Source organism: Echinops telfairi, unplaced genomic scaffold (assembly GCF_000313985.2).
Source record: "Echinops telfairi isolate 266 unplaced genomic scaffold, ASM31398v2 ScPeMD7_1;HRSCAF=3_0, whole genome shotgun sequence".
Taxonomy (NCBI): domain Eukaryota; kingdom Metazoa; phylum Chordata; class Mammalia; order Afrosoricida; family Tenrecidae; genus Echinops; species Echinops telfairi.
The window spans coordinates 62,362,338-62,368,932 of NW_022103896.1; the positions used below are offsets into that span (position 1 = coordinate 62,362,338).

Sequence of the window (6,595 nt, forward strand, 5' to 3'; positions counted from 1 at the left end):
CTCCTTACTGGAGGCACATGTTTCTCCTCCTGGTTCTCCCCAGAGGGACTCCTTGGAGTCCACGGTGTTGTAACCATTACAACGCCAAGGTCTCTTACATTAGCAGTGGGACATGGACCGCTTTCATCACCTGGGGAACCTTCCCTTCTGTCCTACCCAGATAAAGTGGTATGGCACAGTATTCCAAACACTGCTTTTACTGTCCTGTCCCTAAATCCTTTTCGCCCCTGTCCTTTCCCTTTACTCATTGGCAAGATCCCAAATGGGAATGATCTCAACAGTTTTCTTTCTCAACCTTGCCCTCAAGTTCCGAGTCCTACTGTAGAGAAGCACACAACAGAGGAAATGAAGACCCTCTGTCTAAATTAGGAACCATGGACTTTAAAGGCGCCTCGTTACTTTTTAGAGACAGTGCCATCTCCATCCCTACTCTCCACACACGGATTTCAGTTTTCTCCGCTGTCCATATTTCACTCGTGCACAAGTAAGCCCCTCATTCTGAGCAGAAAGCTTCCACTCTACCACACCCAGGACATAGTATTCTCAGTGGTAAACTCCCTGCCTTTAAGTCTCTGAATTTACCTTATTTTATCCCAAACTCAATAGATCACTGCCATCAAGTTGGTACCCACTCATAGTGACTCCATAGGACTGTGCCTAGAAATTCCAGTCTGTCATTGTTTATGGGAGTAGAAAGCCCCGTCTTTATCCCATGGGGCAGCGAGTGGTTTCAAAGTAGAGTCCTTGCAGATCGCAGCCCAATGCATAACCACTACCCCAATAGCCTCCTAATATTTTCTTACGTTTAAAAGTGGTTTCAGCTCTCTGCTCCACCTCATGCAACAGGCAGACACCACCTCTTCCTGTCCCCGGGCAGTCCCCGCCACATCACAGGGACACGATGGTAAAAGTAGGAGTGAATGCATTTGGCTGCATTGGCTGCCTGATCACCAGAGCTGCTTTCCACTCTGGCAAAATGGACATTGTTGCCATCAATAACCCCTTCAATGACCTGAACTACATGGTCTACATTCCAGTATGATTCCACCCACAACAAGTTCAATGGCCCCATCAAAGCTGATCACAGGAAGCTTATCATCAATGGGAAATCCATCTCCATGGGGCTTACTTTAAAGGCGATGCCAAAAGGGTGATCGCCTCTGCCCCTTCTGCCGATGCCCCCGTTTGTGATGGGCGTGAACCATGAGAAGTGTGAAAACTCCCTCAAGATTGTCAGCAATGCCTCCTGCACTACCAACTGCTTGACCCCCCTGGCCAAGGTCATCCACGACAATTTTGGCATCGTGGAAGGACACATGGCCACGGTCCATGCCATCACTGCCATCCAAAAGACTGTGGATGGCCCCTCAGAAACTCTGGCTGTGAGGATGCCCAGAACATCATCCCAGCATCTACTGTGCTACCAAGGCTGTGGGCAAGGTTATCCCAGAGCTCAATGGGAAACTCTCTGGCATGGCCTTCTATGTCCCCACCCCAGGGTATATCTCACCTGCCACCTGGAGAAAACTGACAAGTACAATGACATCAAGAAGGTGGTGAAGCAGGAAACTGATGGTTCCCTCAAGGGAATCCTGGGCTACACTGAGGACCTGGTTGTCTCCTGTGATTTCAACAGTGACCCCCACTCTTCCACCTTTGATGCTGGGGCTGCCATTGCCCTCCATGACCACTTTGTCAAGCTCACTTCCTGGTATGACAGTGGATTTGGCTACAGCAACAGAGTGGTGGACCTCATGGTCCACATGGCCTCCAAGGAGTAAGAGCCCCCCCCCCTGGACCACCAGCCCTAGCAACAGCACTAGAGGAAGAGAGGCCCTCAGCTGCTGGGGAGTGCCCCCCCCCCTCAATCTCCCAACACACTGAGACTATCCCAACTTGAGTTTCCAGGAAGGGGAGGGCCTTAGAGAGCTTGACCTTGTCATGAACCATCAGTTTCGTACTGCAAGTATTAGATCCATTTTCCTTGGCACCAGAGTATCAATGATTTCTTCTCTTTGAAAATTACTTCTTCTAGAACCTTCTACTTACTTCCTAACTGATGAAATCACAGTGCTTTAGATCTCATTCCAAACATTTCTTCCTCACAGAATAATTCCCATTCATCCAAAACAAATCAAAGTTTACACTTTTCAGTTTCACTTTCCACAAACTGTACTTATTTCCTTCCCTGTATTTTTCAACGTATTTCTCATCATGGAGAATTCTAAGTGGTTTTTTCATTAAAGCCTATATATGCTGACTACATTGTTAGCATTACAGATTTACCATTGTTGCATATAGTAACAGCTCAGTAGATCTTTGATTTTGAATGAAAATACTAGTAAGACACCTGTATAGTATATGCTAAGTGCCAGACATTACTTATATCAATTCATTCAAAACTGCCACCTTGTCTTCATTTGTATGTAAGACACCCAAGGCACATGTTGAAAACGTGAAAACTGAGAGGTATATTTTTAGAAATTTGGTTACTGGAATTTGGACCCAGTTGTTCATAATGTCCAGAGTGTATTTACTAACAACAACACACTTCTAATGAGTCAATGAATGAAGTAATATCACACAATATGTCTACTCCCTTGCCTCAAAGTACAATGTAAGTGTGATGAGATTTAGTCAGTATTTGTATGGCAAATAGTATAACTCTGAAGTAGTAAAAGCAAAGTACATTTAAATGTTCAAGACTTCTGCAGTTGCCTGGTATTTTTAATGTGAAATGTAGAAGAATTAGTCAGGTTTAAATTTCTGAGCACGGAGTTGTTCGGATGCTTGGGTTACAGTGGAATTCCAAGATCCATTTATGAGGCTCCACAAATAAATTCGACCTCCACTGAATTCTTTCTGACCATTTGAAAGGCAGTGTGGACGGCCTAAGAAGCCTTGGTGGCAAAGAAGGCTCTGAGTTGGGTCAACAGTTCGAACCTATGAGAAATGAGAGCTTGTACTCCTGTAAAGATGTCCAAGCACAGAAACTCACAGGGGCAGTTCTTCACTGTCCTACAGGGTTGCTATGAGTTGAAATCAACTCGATGTCAGTGACTTTGGGTTTTTGGTTGTGTGTATGTGTGTGTGTGTGTGTGTGTGTGTGTGTGTGTGTGTGTGTGGCCTTGCCTTCAAGCAGGGTGAAATGGAGAGTAAATGTTACCACTCCCTTAACCAGTCTTGGGCAGACAGCCTACCCCTTAGGAAATTGCCTGGAGGTTCACTTAATGGAATTCAGGGATAAGGGTTAAATGGCCATGAGTCATACCATGATTGCATTGGTGATAGGGCCCTGAGCCAATCTTGTAAGTGTTCCTGTCTACAGAATGTATTATTTGTCCCAATCATGGCTCCATTACCATTTCCATGGTTTCACCTGCAACTCTGATATGTTCATCTGTCACCAATCAGCATTCATGACCATTTCCTTTGGCCTCTCATGTCCCATTTAAGAGGTTGGTTTTCTGTAAAAAGCTTGAATGCCATTAAGGCCTGGTGATAATTGTATCCATCCAGATGATGTGCCTTTGTCCTGTTGAAAACTCTATGAATGTTCTCCCTAAATTATGTTTGAGATTTGGAATCTCTTTCCTCTTCTAAAACATTATAAATGTTTACATTCATAATTAGTGCTTCAATTTCATTCTGCTTTTTCTTAATAGATGAGCAACGCCCTAAAGTTAGGTTGTGATTGGTGATGAATAAATAAAAAGAAATCTAGAATGCCGGTTATTGGTCTGTTTAGGAATTATATCAAATTCTTTTGGGTATAAATGAATCCTCTGGATTGTAACAATGTGATATACATAAAGGAGACATCAGGACACTGAAGGTAGACATTGGCTATTAGGATCCAAATAAAATACTGGAAAGGAATATTGACATAAAGGTGGAGACAAGAGATGACAGAGTCGTTTTAGAGAAATTTTCAGCTAAATAATATCCTTCTTCCATTCCTAGCTTATTCTGACTAAATATGTTAGAGCTAAATATACAAAGCCTTCAAAATAGAGGGAAGAATCACACTCATTATGTTTCATTTTTCACCAACACTCGGTAATGTACTGAGAAACTGAATATAATATCTGATTCAATAATCACGAGAAGAGGAAGCAATTTTCAACAAAGCCATCCTCCATGGGAGAAGAAACACTCAAGAGAATATAAGAAGGCTTTCAGCTCAGTGGGAAAGGAATGTGAAAGCACTTCATTGAAACTCATCGTAGCCCATGCACAGTTTGCCCACCAAGAAATCTTCATTCAATATAAGAAAATAAATTCCCATTCACTAATAAATACAGTCAAATGAAAAATTACTTTCTAAAATCAAATTCCATAAATAGCTCATAAGTGCTTTCTGCATTAGCATAGTTCCCTTAAATTATATTTGAACACAAGATTTTTGTTTTTTTCAGTTTTCTTTGACTTCAGTTGTCCATGATACTGTCACATACTCCTCAAATAATTCATATTTCAATGGCAGAAAATCCTAATTCTCCATACACTTTGAAGATGCAGTGTAAGGATATTTAATAATGCAGGTTTGGTATGTATGGATAAACAGGAAGCAAGAAGATAAATTACTGGTAATGTTAAGCAGGAAGCAAGAAGATTAATTACTGGTAATGTTACCCTACAGCACCCAAGCCCCCTCCCTGTCAGCCAAGGCTTAAGTGTTGTCTCTTGACTTGAACATTGACCTAGGAGCCAGAAAAATTGCTCAGGGCTTGTAATTTCCAATAAAGTACTGGACTTCTTTGACAAGTTCACATCCAAGTAGTAAAACACTTCTTAACTCATAGGACCATCAAATAGGATTAAGTACTTTGCCATCCAGGGATGGCCGGTGCTCCAAGGACTGAGGAGTGCCCCAGGTGGCCTCTTTCTCTCAGGGTCTCACACCTCCTTGCCCCTAGTGGTACACGAGTATTGACAAGAGGAGTGACAGATGATGCCCATTGCAACAAAAAGTGACGATGGTGAAGCCTATCAATTCCTTGTACACAGATATTATGCTGAGGTCTAAAAAATTATATGGTGATCTTTAAAACACATTAATGAATTTTGTCACATCACGTGTATTTTCAAAATACTTAGAAGGTTCTGGTAAAGTACTAAGATTATGAGTATAAATACTGATTTTCCCCCATTACAATTGTTCCTAGTAATGTACTTGGCCAATTTTAGAACTATTTTAATGACTTGATTTAAAAAAGTAAAATCAGCCAATATGATAAAATGCATCCAAATAAGACTTTTAAAAATGCTAAAATTTATTTAAATATAGCAGTTCAATAAGGAAATATATATATATATCCATATACTTTTGGAAGTCAGCAAATGGCACATTTTTTAATAAAAGTTGACTGATTAGCAAAACTCAATTGCTTGAAAACTCATAAAAGTTATTGCTTTTTAACCTAATTTTTAATTTAAAGAAATTGTCGGTGTTTTCCTTAAAATGATGCAAATGTTTTAAAATATGAATCAATTAAAAATATTGCTTTGCCAGTTTTACATTTCCAAACATAATTACCAAAAACCAAGCCCACTCTCATCCAGTTGATTACACTCCATCATGAACTTGTACAGGGTGTCTGAGGTTGTAAACCCTTAAGGGAGCCGATAGCTTCATCTTTCTTCTGAGGAGCAGTTTGTGGGTTTGAATCACTGACATTGATCCCTATAAAATAAGGTTTACTTAGACTATATTAACTATTGTTTAATTATATAGTCAAACTATAAAGTAATTATTCTTAATTAAACTATTACTCTCTGGGCTAGTCTGGGTTGACTAGAGAAACAAATTCATAGACACTCATATGTGTATCCAAAAGATTTTTACATAAATGAGCAATTGTACATTGAGAAAACATCCCAGCCCAGTCCAGATGAAGTCCATAAGTCCAATATTAGCCCATATGTCCTATACCAGTCTATAAATTCCTCTTCAGACTCATGCAAAGCATGCAATGACATCAAATGCAGGAACATCACAGGCCAGTGGCTGGGAACATCTCAGTGCGGGCGTGGATCTCCATGTGGCTCTTCCAGCTCCAAGGCTCTGGCTCTATCAGTGTAGCTCTATGTGGCTTGTCAGCAGGAAATTCTCACAGGGAGAGCGTGTGTCTGGCCTCCAGTTATCTCCTTCACACCTCCAAATAAGTTCATCAAGCTGCAACCTGATTATAAGCTAGACTCCACCCCTTCACTCTTAAGAGCCTCAAATTGACACCAGATTATGTAACTGCCACGCTCTCCTTAGTTGTATTGTTGGTAGGCTAGATGCCTTCAAATTGGTGCTGATGCATAGCAACCCTATTCAAATAGAATCGCGCACTGTCAGTTCTGTGCCATCTTTACCATTATTCTAGCATTTAAGGCCATTGCTGTAGCCATTGTGTCCATCCACTTTATGAAGGGTCTTCTTGTTTTTAACTAACTCTCTACATTAACAAGCATAATGTTCCTCACTTCTAAAGAACTTCTATGTCTTCCAACACAACGTTCACCTGATAGGCTTTAGGTATGCAGCCTATCAAATGAATGGCTTTGTGGATTGAATTGTCCCTGCCCCAAATATGTGTTGGAA

At 41.0% G+C, this 6,595-nt stretch overlaps 1 pseudogene; it reads left to right on the top strand.

Annotated features, from left to right (window-relative positions):
* The first annotated feature begins 901 nt into the window (after positions 1-901).
* Positions 902-1,781, top strand: LOC115869502 (annotated as a pseudogene).
* Positions 1,782-6,595: the final 4,814 nt, after the last annotated feature.